Below are 12,089 nucleotides of genomic sequence, written 5' to 3' on the forward strand. Positions count from 1 at the left end.
TTCAAAATATCCTTCTTAACACTCTTAGTAATAGGGACATAAATATTAGAAATGGTCCACAAGATATTTAATCTTTTGTTATAAAATAAAATGACAATATGGTTAGGATTATCATACATCATAGTATCATCCAACAAACAAAATTTCTAGAGAGTGACAATACTTCTAGATGCTTCGTCAGCATTAGACCGAAGAAATCAACCACATGTTAAAGATTTGTTTTTGGTTTTAAGCATTCTCCACAAGAATTCTAGTCTCTTAGATAAACAATAGGTCCAATTTATGTTGTCAAACAAAACTAGTTCGGTGAGTGCAAGTAGTTTAGTCCACATCAAGGGGAAGTTTTGGACTTGGAAACATATTAACAAAAAGTGGTACTCGTTTTATAAAAAAAGGGTACTTATTTAGGTTCAAGGTCTCAAACCAAAATTTATACCAATCTGTAATGGGCACTCCTCTTGATTTTTAAAATGAGTACCCATTATTTTTTCAAATTAGGTACTTGTTTCATGTAAAAATTAGTACCTTGATTTCTTTTTTAGATGGGCATGGCATAGCCAAAGATCACATTCTTTTCTAAAAAACACAAGTAAAAGCTGAAGATTCAAACTTTAAGCTTGTTTTCCACACCTCAAGTTGGGATGAAATAGACACCTAGAAAGGTAGAAACATTCATTGATCAATACACACATATGCTTACATAAGAAAGTCTTTACTTGGAGCTAGGAATTGGGTCAATAGTGAGTAGCTAGTCGAAGGCACAACAAATTATCTTAAACACTTATATAACACAAAATTCCATAGCAAGCCCTAATATCCAAACTTATATATGAGCTATATTAATTGTGTCTTATGATGGGTTGAACCCAACATCCTTTCTTTTAAAAGTTATGTAAGATTTTTCTAGGAACCAAGACCTCCTAAAAGATAATTTCTTGGACTCCTTTTGCAAGAAATGAGAAAGAAAAAAATACTTTCAACATAGTTGGAAAATCCAATTTCTTTTTGGTATGTCATTTATTAGAGGTCTATGATCGAATCATCTTAATGTTTGGACGAGGTTCCATAAATTTTCTAATTAGTGACATTTCTACTTTACATACTCCTTTATCCATAATAATATTAAGAACATTGATATAAAACGCACCTCAATTTAATCCTCGAACCATGTTTGCAAGAGAGATTCCACACCTTTCCCTCTAAGTTGTTTCCTCTCAAGTATTAATCTAAATACCCACATGACATTTTATCCAACCTTACACTGAGGATCACTCTTCATGTAAAACCAAAATTTAATTATTTAATGTCTCAACAATTTTACTAATTGATTTTATTTTTTATGAATTACTATTGAATGACCTCAATAAATGTAATAGATGATTTTTACTCACTTCTTTAACAACAAAATTGAAATATAATAAACCTTATGACAAACATGAAACATGACAAAAATAGAAATGCAATTCATTCTCTCGTCCCTTCAACGGTTCTCAGAGCCGAGTGGAGCGTGCCTGTTAAATGACACTCAAACGGTCTTGTTTTTTTTATATTACTGTTTTGAAAAAGCTGGATTTCATCTCTATTTATGGGTAGTTCATCTGCGAAGAGGGGCAGATTGTGCTATTTTAATTTTTTTTTGTTTGCCTTTCAGATTGTTCCCTTTTCTGTTTTTGGTTCTTTTGTTTCTGGCATGGCCATGCCCTTTCTTGCTTCTGCTTCTGAGTTTTTTCTTTTTCATTTTTCATTCATGGTATTTTGTAAATGTTTTGTGTGGATGGTAATTTTTCAATGGTAAATTAGTTCGACTCTGATAGGCCCTATTTTTTGTTTGCTCATTATTTTTCTTCGCCAGGAAGTTTCTTGGCCTTCACAAGTAATTAAGGCCAAGTAATTCCACAATTGTAGAAGTCGTTTCTGGGTTGTACATTTTGCTGGCTCAGGCTTCACTACAATCTCTGGAGTTGCCCATGGAGCTGGCTCAGGTTAACTACTCTCTCCCTATCTCCCCTTTTGAAATCCAAATTCACAACCCTGTTTTTTTACTTCAATTTACATTAATCAAACATGTTTGGGATCGTGCTGGTAACATTGTATATCAAAAGGAATATAGAGACTGCAATTACTTTTAAGAGTTATAAGCAATTCATACCCTTGTCTGACTTTGGCTCGTATTACTTTTCCTTATTTTGTTTCAGGAGTAGCGGTGGGCCCAGGGTTGGTTGCTTAGTCATGTACTGCTTTCTTTTCCTTCTTGTATGTACTGTTTTCTTTTCCTTTCTTAATTATGTACTGCCTATCTTTTCCTTGCTTGTATTGACGTACTCCATGTCTTTTCCTTGTTTGAGTATATTTAGTTGTTTTTGTTTTGTTTGATTAATAGAAAAATCAGACATTTGCTTTGTCTGCTTTGTCTGCTTGTTGACCCTGTTTTAATGGCAGGGAGAAGTCTATAAAGAAGCCAAGGGTATTGCCCAGGTACCAATTCATGAGAAGATTTCAATACCTTTATACTGTTTTATGAATTGGCATACTGTTTTATGCTTTCTATTGTCTTGGTTGTAACCAAATATTCATGAGAAGATTTCAATACCTTTATGCTCTGCATGAGTATTTCCTTCATGCGCCTTGATTTTCAGGGCATCAAACTTAAATATTTCTGAGATGGCTCTGTCTTGAATGGTTCATTTGTATTAATTGGTATATGTCGATTTGGGCGGGATAAGCATTGTGCGTCTTTTTGTTGTGAACTAAAGTGTCATGATTATTCAATTGTGTTCTCTGAATCATTTGAATTCAGATTGGTAGAACAACCTATTTATTAGTAAAATTTCCTCGTAAATAGAGATTGTCACAAGATATGTACGTTGCTCTTTTATGTTTTAACTGTAAGGAAGTTTCTGTTTTTTCTTTTATTTTAAATTACTAGGGTGTTTGTGCCATCTTTACATGTATTAGTTACAATACAGTTAGTGACATTACTAGAGTGTTTGTCCTTAAAATGTTGGCTAGTCACATTTATTTATGATTCCTGCTATTTTGATAAATGATTTACTTTGGAACTCCTTAATACCTCATATCTTGTATATGGGTCAAATTTAAATAAATATTGTGTATTCACAAAATCTGCTGTTGTGGATTTTAATTCTTGTATAAATTTGTTTGGTTGTAAATGCAAGGTGATGGTGGCTAATGAGCTGGAGGCTAGAAATGGCAACGGAGGTCGTTTTCAATGGTTGTAAATGCAAGGTGATGGTGGCTAATGAGCTGGAGGCTAGAAATGGCAACGGAGGTCATTTTCAATGGTTGTTTCTATAATAAGTTGAACCATGGTCCATGATAGACTTTTTTTTTTTCCTCATTATTTTTTTTCGCTAGGAAGTTGCTCTGGCCTTCAGTAGTAATTCCACAATTGTAGAAGTCATTTCTAAGTTGTCCATTTTACTGGCCTTTACTATCCTCAACAATAGTCAGCCTGTGCAAAACAGTTCCACTTTCTATGGGTGTAAGAATTGATAAAAAATTCACAGCCCTGTTTTTGTTACTTCAATTTACATGAATCAAACTTGTTTTGAAGCATGCTGGTAACATTGTATTCCAAAAGGTATATAGAGTCTGCAATTACTGTATATAGAGACTGCAATTACTGTTAAGAGTTATAAACAATTTATGTTCTTATATGAGTGACTGTGTATTATTTTTCCTTATTATTTTTATGCTAGGGTTTTGGTAGGTCCCATTTCTTTCCAGTAGAATAGGTAATATGAAAATGAAATGAAAGTTTTATTAACTAGTGAGGAAACCATGTGGAATTTTGTAATATACGTCTCATTTGCAAGCCAAGCTATCACTCTCCATAGATCACAATAGTCATTCAGTCTCTTTATGATGGTTTTTGTTCACTTTTTTTTCAAACTCTAAACGTTCATTTTTCTTGCCTTGTTTTAAAAGCAAATCAGACATTCTTTTCGCAACAGGACAGCTTTTATCATCAGTTTGGATATCCTAGAAGTATTATATACAAGTAATGGAGGTTTTGATTTGTGCTATATGCTGGTGCAGAAGCCCCAAAAGCACCACAAGAGCCCAAGCGTGCAGAGGCTAAGAAACCAGCTAAACAGTACTGCTTGGGCTTCTCTTTTTGTTTCTTTCTCTGTTGTGTTCGTAGAGTCTTATGGTTTGATACATTTCACTAAATCTGTTAATTGATGTTGATTTTGTGAATTTTGTTTTAGCAGGAAGAGGTCAAAGAGTAAGACATCGGGCGAGAAGAAGAAAAAGCCAAGAAGGAGAAGAAGGTTAAGGATTTGCCAAAAAGACACAGACTGATTTCTTCTTGTTCCTGTACTTCCTATCTTTTCCTTCCTTGTATTCACGTACTGTCTTTTCCTTGTTTGCGTTGTCTGCTTGTTGACCATGTTTAAATGGCAGGAAGGAGTTGAAGAAGAGCTATAAAGAGTATTGCCCAGCTATGTATTGAAAATTTGAAATGTATTTTAATTGGCATACTGTTGTATTGCCCAGGTACCTATGGAGGAGTTTTGTTGTCTTGGTATTTTAAACTTATGTATTTCTGAGATGGCTCTATCCCGAATGGTTCATCTGTGTTAATTAGTATCTGTTGCTTGATTTGGGAGTAATAAGCACTAGGCGTCTTTTTGTTGTCTGAATCATTTGAAATTCAGTTTGTAGAACATTCAATTGAGTAGTAAAATCTCTTCATAAATATAGATTGTGTCTAGGTATGTGCATTGCTCTTTTATGTTTCAATTGTATGGAAGGGCTTCCATTTTTTCTCTTATTCTCTCAAATCTGTATGTATATATTTTTATTTTATTTTATTGTCTACCATCCTACATTACATTTTATCTGGTGTACTGATGTTTGTAGCTTCGATTTAAAGTGCCCAATTTTAATTTGAAACTTCTAAGGTGTTTGTGCCATCTCTACAATACAGTCTGTGACACAAGGTATTTGTCTGCTCCACTTGGTCGGCGTGTTAGTTGCATTATGTTCGATATGTTGGTTAGCCTCATTTATCTATAATGCCTGTTATTTTGGTAAATGATTTACTTTGGGGCCCCTTAATATCTATTTATATTGCGAATGGAAACTTCAAATTGAATAACATCTAGCATCAGGATGTTTCTTATTTGGGTCATGTTCGTACCTGCAGGTTGCTAAAGATGGTGGTGATAAGTGGAAGTGTTTGTCAAATGAGGTTTGCAGCTAGGCTATCATATGGTTGGTAAAATGTGTATTTATGTTGTAAAATATGCAAGAGGTTGATGGTTTGGTTTATTTTCTGGGGTTGGTTATAGGGTTGATTTTAGGAGAAGCAACAATATATTGAGAAAGTTGTTGAATTGAAGGTAGATTATGATAAGATATAGTATTGAAGGCAGATTATGAGAAGGTATAGTTAAGTACGAAAAAGGAATTTTAATTGAAGGGGTAAAATTGCTTTTATCTAAATTTTAGATGTAATGTTTTATTAAAATTTTCATCATGTATTTTATGTTTGAATTTTAGTGTTTACTTATATATGTACTATGTTTGTGTTTGAGTAAACTATGTGTGAGGTGACTAGACTAATTTTATGGGATATATTCTTGTGTATTTGTAATTTGGAACATTTGAGCTCAATTGTTTACTTCATGAGTGGTTGAACTAATTATAGGTGAAGCATGTTTTTGTACTTCACCTGAATTTATTTTATGTGTGTGAAGTGGTGCTTAAGTTTGACATTCATTTTGTGTGAATCATGTGTTTTGAATTTAACTTTTGCATTCACTTTATGTGGTATGTGTGTTTGAACAAATTCCATATGAAATGTGTTTGCACTTTAGCATGTTTTATAACTCTAGCATTCACTTTTTGTATATTGGCAATGTTTGAACTTTAATGTTTGCTTCATATGTGTGTACTAACATTGTGTGATTGATGCATGTTTAAACTTTGGCTTTAACTTGCATGCATGCAAAGTGTATGAATGAAATTTGAAGCTCACTTTGTGTGGAATTCGCTTGAAAGAACTTTCTTTCTTTTTTGTGTATATGAATGAAGTTTGGTTATTATTTTGTGTGAAACGTACAAATTAATTTTTGATGCTAATTGTGTGTGGAATGTGTATATATGAACACTTTAATGATGTCATTGTGTTTTCTGCGTGTTAAATGAACTTTGGTTTTCATGTTTTGTGTTTGAAATAACTTGGCATTCATTGTATGCACACGTGTGTGAATAAAACTTTGGCATTAATTTTGTATCTATGCATATATATGGATCTGTATAAATGAACTTTGAACTACAACATTCATTATTTATGATATTCACATTATGTGAAGTGTTTGAATCTATGATTGAGTTGACTTTGACATTCATTTTTTTGTATAAATATACTTCAACTATCGTTGTGTGGAGTGTATCTATGCATATATATGGATGTGTATGAATGAACTTTGAACTTTGGCATTCATTTTGTATCTATGCATATATATGGATGTGTATGAATGAACTTTGAACTTAGGCATTTACTATTTGTATGCTTGAAAGTTAACTACAACATTCATTATTTATGATATTCACATTATGTGAAGTGTTTGAATCTATGATTGAGTTGACTTTGACATTCATTTTTGGTATAAATATACTTCAACTATCATTGTGTGGAGTGTATGTACAAAAATACTTTCAAACTTTAAGGATGAACTTTAGCATCCCCTTACATATGAAACATATTGCTTCCTTGGCAATGAAGCTTTTTCAAAACCATGCATCTCGCTCACGATGCTTTCGCTGCCGATAGGGTTTCTTTGGATGGTGCGGCTTTTGTTGGGCCAACTATCGCTGCAATCTTGCGCAATGGGGCGGCCCCTTTTGTGCTTGCAGTGGACAGTGAAAAATGCACTATGTTTGTTGTGGTTGCCAAGGGTAATGGTACGAATAGTCCACAGAATGTTTTGGAGGCTTGCAAGGGAGGGGAAAATATAACTGTTTGTTTTTCTAGCCCTTCCATTGCCGCCCCTGGTCATAAGGTGCAAAGACAGTCTGGGGAGAGGTTTGTCCCGGTCTCGTGCTTCATGTCGATTAAGTTGTCAAAGGAGTTTGAGAGAGAGATAGATTTGAATGATTATATCCTCTCTTCTCATGGAGTGATCTGTAGGTTCAAGTGTTTTTGGCCTAGTCTGCCTAATCTGCATGCTTGGATTTCTGAGCATTGGGGGCTGCTCATTTCTAATAAGGTACATATTTACCTTATGGGTAAAGGATTTTTTACAGCTAAGTTTGAGAATGTAGATGATAGAATTTTATGTGATAATTTTTTTAGCTAGGAAGATAAATTTGTATTGATGATTAAATTGTGGCATGCTGATTTCAATTCATCTTTTGAAATGCTTAATAAGATTCCAATCTGGGTGCGGCTCCTTAATGATTTTTGATGGTTGATAATGATTCTAATGATATCTATCATTCCACTTTTGCTCGTATCTTGGTTTAGATAGATATTTCTAAAGGGTTGCTTGCTGAGATTTTGCTCAATACTTTTAAGGGTTGCTGGTTTCAACCCTTAAACTATGAGGGGATCCCCTTGAGATGCAGGAGATGCTTCAAAATTGGTCATGCGGCTTCTTACTGTGGTTCTTACTGTTCATAAAAAAATTGAGCATCATTTGGTTTCTTAGGAGGCTGCACTGGATTCCCAACATGATTCTCCGGTTGTGCATGAGATTTTTGTTGGGGTTGCTGGTGCTAATGGGCTTCAAACAGAGAATTTGTCTGAGACCCCCATTGATTGGGGGAATGGGCCCCAAGCGTCCACTCCCTATGTCAATGTCTTGGGTGATATTGGCTCGTCTGGTGAGAGAGATTCTGTCAATGTGTTGGTGGGTGTTTCTCCTGTTGGGTTTTCGTCTTAGGTGGGGGATGGTTATGTTGATTGGCATAGTAAGGTTGCACAAGTGGAGTAGGGTTGGGTCACTGTTCATAGAAAGAAAGATAAACATTCTTCGTCGTCTTTTGATATGACTCTTTGTTCCCACAAGAGCAAAGTTAAAGGTAATTCTTGATGGGCTGACTTTTGGTTGGTTGCTGGTTCTTGTTTCTGGCAATGTGAGCCTCTTGTCTTTTGGTTGTCTTTTTATATAATGCTTCATCTCAAAACTTGTTTTTTCCTTAATCAAAAACTTTAGCATCCCCTTAAAATTATTGAGTAAATTGTGGCATTCATTTTTGTGACTGAAATGTGAGTTTAAACTTTTGCATTGAGCATTCACATTCACTTATTGTGAGTCACTTATTATTTATGTGTGTATTGACATCCACTTAATTTCATTGTGTGTGAGCGAATTAACTTTGACATTTAATTGGATTTGAGCCACTCATTATTTGCATGAGATGTGTGTTTAACATCCTTACTATTTGAGTGAAATTAGTCATTTATTTTGTGTGTGTGTGTGTGTGAATGTGAATGAGAGATTTTTAACTAATTGAACTTTGACTCTATGCTTGAACTAACTTTGACATTCATTTTTTGTTGTATAAATGTACTTCATCTATCATCTTTTATAGAGTGAATGTACATAATAACTTTCAAACTTTAATGATGTTCACTTCGAGACATGTATATATTTGATGCATCATTTGAACTTTGACATCCCGTTGATTTTTTTGAGTGAAATGTGTCATTCTTTTTTGTTGAATGAAATGTGAGTTTGAACTTTTGCATTCACTTATTTGATTTGTTTACCATTTTTATATATATTTAAGCATTCACATTCACTTAGTGTGAGTCACTTATTACACACACACATGTGTGTGTGTGTGCGTGTGTGTGCGCGTACGTGCGTGCGTGCGTATTGGCATCTACTTATTTATATCTGGTGTGTGCTTCAACTTTGACATTCATTTATTTTAGTGAACATTGCTATCTATTTTGGGTGTGAGTGAATTACTTCAATATTGATTGGATTTGAGACACTTATTATTTGTGTTACATGTGGTTGTTTAAATATCCTTCTTATTTGAGTGAACTTAGTTATTCATTTTGTGTGTGAGAAAGCAAACTGACTTTGGCGTTTTTATCCTTCTTATTCGAGTGAACTTAGTTATTCATTTTGTGTGTGAGAAAGCAAATTGACTTTGACATTTTCTTGGAATTTATCCAAGAATTAATCATGTGTATTGGTATCCACTTTTTTGTGTGAGGTGTGTGCTTTAATTTCAATTTTATCTCTTAATATAAGTGAATTTTGGTATTCATTTTGTGTGTGAAGTTTTTATAATTAATTAAGATTGAACTTTCACATTCACCTAATGTGAAGCACTCATTAGTCATATATGTATTTGCATCCACTTATTCTTTGTGTGTGTGTGAAATGTTTTTAACTAACTTTGAGCATTCATTTTATGTGGTTATGAAATATTTTTTAATTAAATTTAAGCGTTTGCTTTGTCTATGAGAGAGGTTTGCTTCCACACGGTCCTAAGTTGAGATAAAATAGACACTTGAAAAAATAGAACAATTTCTTGATCAATACACAAATATCCTTACATAAAATGTCGTTTTAGAGCTAGAAATTGAGTAGTTAGTTGTTAAGGCAACATTTACCTTAAGCACTTACTCTTCCTAGAATTCAATAGGAAGTCCTAATGTTGTCAAAATAGCTGCAACATAGAAGCAACTACCAAAGTATGTCATTTATTAGAGGTCCATGGTCAACCCATAAATTTTTGAACACTCCTAAAGTTCAATAGTTTAACAATTAAGTTTTAAATTTTAATATTGATAATTCAAAATTTATAAATTTAAATATATTGTAACTTGTTCATTAATAGAATAATATGATTATTATTAGTGTACATATAATTGTTTCACAATTATTTAATAAAAAATAAATATATAATATAATAATTTAATTTATATTTATTATTTTAATGCTTTGTAATTTAGTAGATTATTAATGTTAGTTTATAATATTTTTTAGGAAAATTGTATTAATTTGATATAAAAATAATTACAAGGAAGACTTTGTTTTAGAGAGAGAAGATCAGGATTCTAATTCGTTCAATGACTTCCTATTCTCTCAATCTAAGTGGGAGATAATAGATTTCCATTGAAGTTAGCAAAATAGTCATATGTCTCAATGTTGTTTCTTTTTACTCTGTGCCTCATCATGGAAATGGCCTCAAAGAGTAGATAATTTTTAAAGGAGTGATGCATATTGCATCACTCATGAGGCCCATGTTGACTTCCATTCGGGAAATCTAAGAGTAATAATCATGAAGTCCTAAAAAAAGAGTTTACAAATATTTTGATGGCCTTCTTTGTCCATTTGTAGTTCCATAAGTACAAGTTAGATGCATATTGCATCTCTCATGAGGCCCACGTTGACTACCATTTGAGAAATCTAAGAGTAATAATCACGAAGTCCTTAAAAGAGAGTTTACCAATATTTTGATGGCCTTCTTTGTCCATTTGTAGTTTTGTAAGTAAAAGTTATGTTGTATACAAAATTTTCTAGCAGCTTCGCATTGAGTGTGTACCCTCACCAATTATCCACCTCACAAATTCTTCTTTAACGTCCTCTTTGATAATGAAGACTTATTTGTGTTAATTTGTTACAAACCCATGGTTTACTTTTGCACTCACAATCCTTAATGATGATGTATTTCTTTTCTCTTGGACTACAAGTTGAAAAAGTGCTCGCCATCTCCACATTGCAAGAGTCAAAGAGGTTGAGGGATTGAAATACCAAGTTTCTTTCACCACCAGAGTGTTATAGTTGAGGTTCCCCCATCTTTAGTGCATAGTATGTAGCTACGAAGAAAACATAGTGCATAGATTTGAAGCATAACTCAAATTAAAATATCTATTGCAGCCTAAATATAATATGAGATTATTTTTTAAAAGATTACAAAATAATGTAAATGCAATGCATGTTTTTTTAATGCCTAATGTTTACAAATAAGAACTATTGATTAGGAATAAATCTAATGAACAACTCATATCTTGTGTTGTCACCTCTATATCATTCAACGTGATATTATTGACCATTTATTATAACTCAACATTAAATCCAACCAATAATACACCATTTCAAAATTGTTAAGAAGAGATGCAAACAAAGATGAGATATTATTTCTTTTATCCATGTCATTATCCTTCATCAACAGTTGACACTTCATTTTAAATTCATTAGAGATTGTTAATTAGAAATAGATCGTTGGTCCTTTGTGTAAGTCCATGTAGTATGTTAGACCCAAAGAAATAAAATTTAAGTTTATTGACCTTACCTCCTTTTGAAGTGACCTCAAAGTTTAAAACCATGTGATTTTTATGAGCTCTTGGGAATGATGGAGCAAATTTTTCAATTTAATAGAAGAGAATCATAAAAGAAAGCATTACAAATGAAAATCTAATTTAAGTTCAAGTCAAAATGAAAGTGAATAAAACAAAAAGAACAGTAGTAGGGAGTAAATTATGGAGATCCTTTTTGAATGTCAAATAAGAGTTTTAAAAAAAATCTTTTCTTTTTTTATATTTATATAATATCATTCCAACAAGGGAGAGATCATTTTTACTAGCAAAAACTCTACATTTTTTGTGCATTAAAGTTTCTAAAGACAATATTTTATAGTTATTAAGCTCATTATAATCATTGTATGGTTATGCATCTTGCCTTTTACATTATTGATTAATCATTTTTAAATGAAATAATAAAAGTTATTTTATTGTGCTAGTACATTTTATCATTTTTTCAATTTAAAAAAAAATGTAAATGGAAAAATCAATTAATCTATTGAAGTTAAAGATTGTGTAAATTATTGCTTTCATGGTTGTGAATTTTGTACAAATCAATCGTGTGTAGATAGGAGACTTTAATTTGGGATTTCATCATTTGAATAGTATATATTTTTGAGTTCTCCTCCTTTTATAATATTTTGTTCTAAGTTCTATGATTTTGGTCAAAAATCATAAAAATATCTTTTCATTTGGAACATTAATATTCAATTTGACAAGTTTTTTGGTGAATTAGCTCAAATTTCTACTTCAACAAAGTATGTGAGCTCATAAAATTTATGTGCATCTA

The 12,089-nt window shown here is 32.5% G+C and overlaps 1 long non-coding RNA gene across 2 annotated transcripts; it reads left to right on the plus strand.

Moving 5' to 3' along the window:
- The first annotated feature begins 1,521 nt into the window (after positions 1–1,521).
- LOC131859532 (uncharacterized) lies at positions 1,522–4,323 on the plus strand. Of its 2 annotated transcripts, XR_009359216.1 has the most exons (4): positions 1,522–1,982; positions 2,196–2,253; positions 2,440–2,475; positions 3,177–3,246. It is a non-coding gene; the product is annotated as an uncharacterized LOC131859532 (long non-coding RNA). The 2 variants fall into 2 exon arrangements; XR_009359217.1 differs by lacking the exon at positions 3,177–3,246 and adding an exon at positions 4,236–4,323 and having other exon boundaries at positions 2,196–2,475.
- The last annotated feature ends 7,766 nt before the right edge of the window (positions 4,324–12,089 follow it).

This window comes from Cryptomeria japonica, chromosome 10 (genome assembly GCF_030272615.1).
Source record: "Cryptomeria japonica chromosome 10, Sugi_1.0, whole genome shotgun sequence".
NCBI classification, from domain to species: domain Eukaryota; kingdom Viridiplantae; phylum Streptophyta; class Pinopsida; order Cupressales; family Cupressaceae; genus Cryptomeria; species Cryptomeria japonica.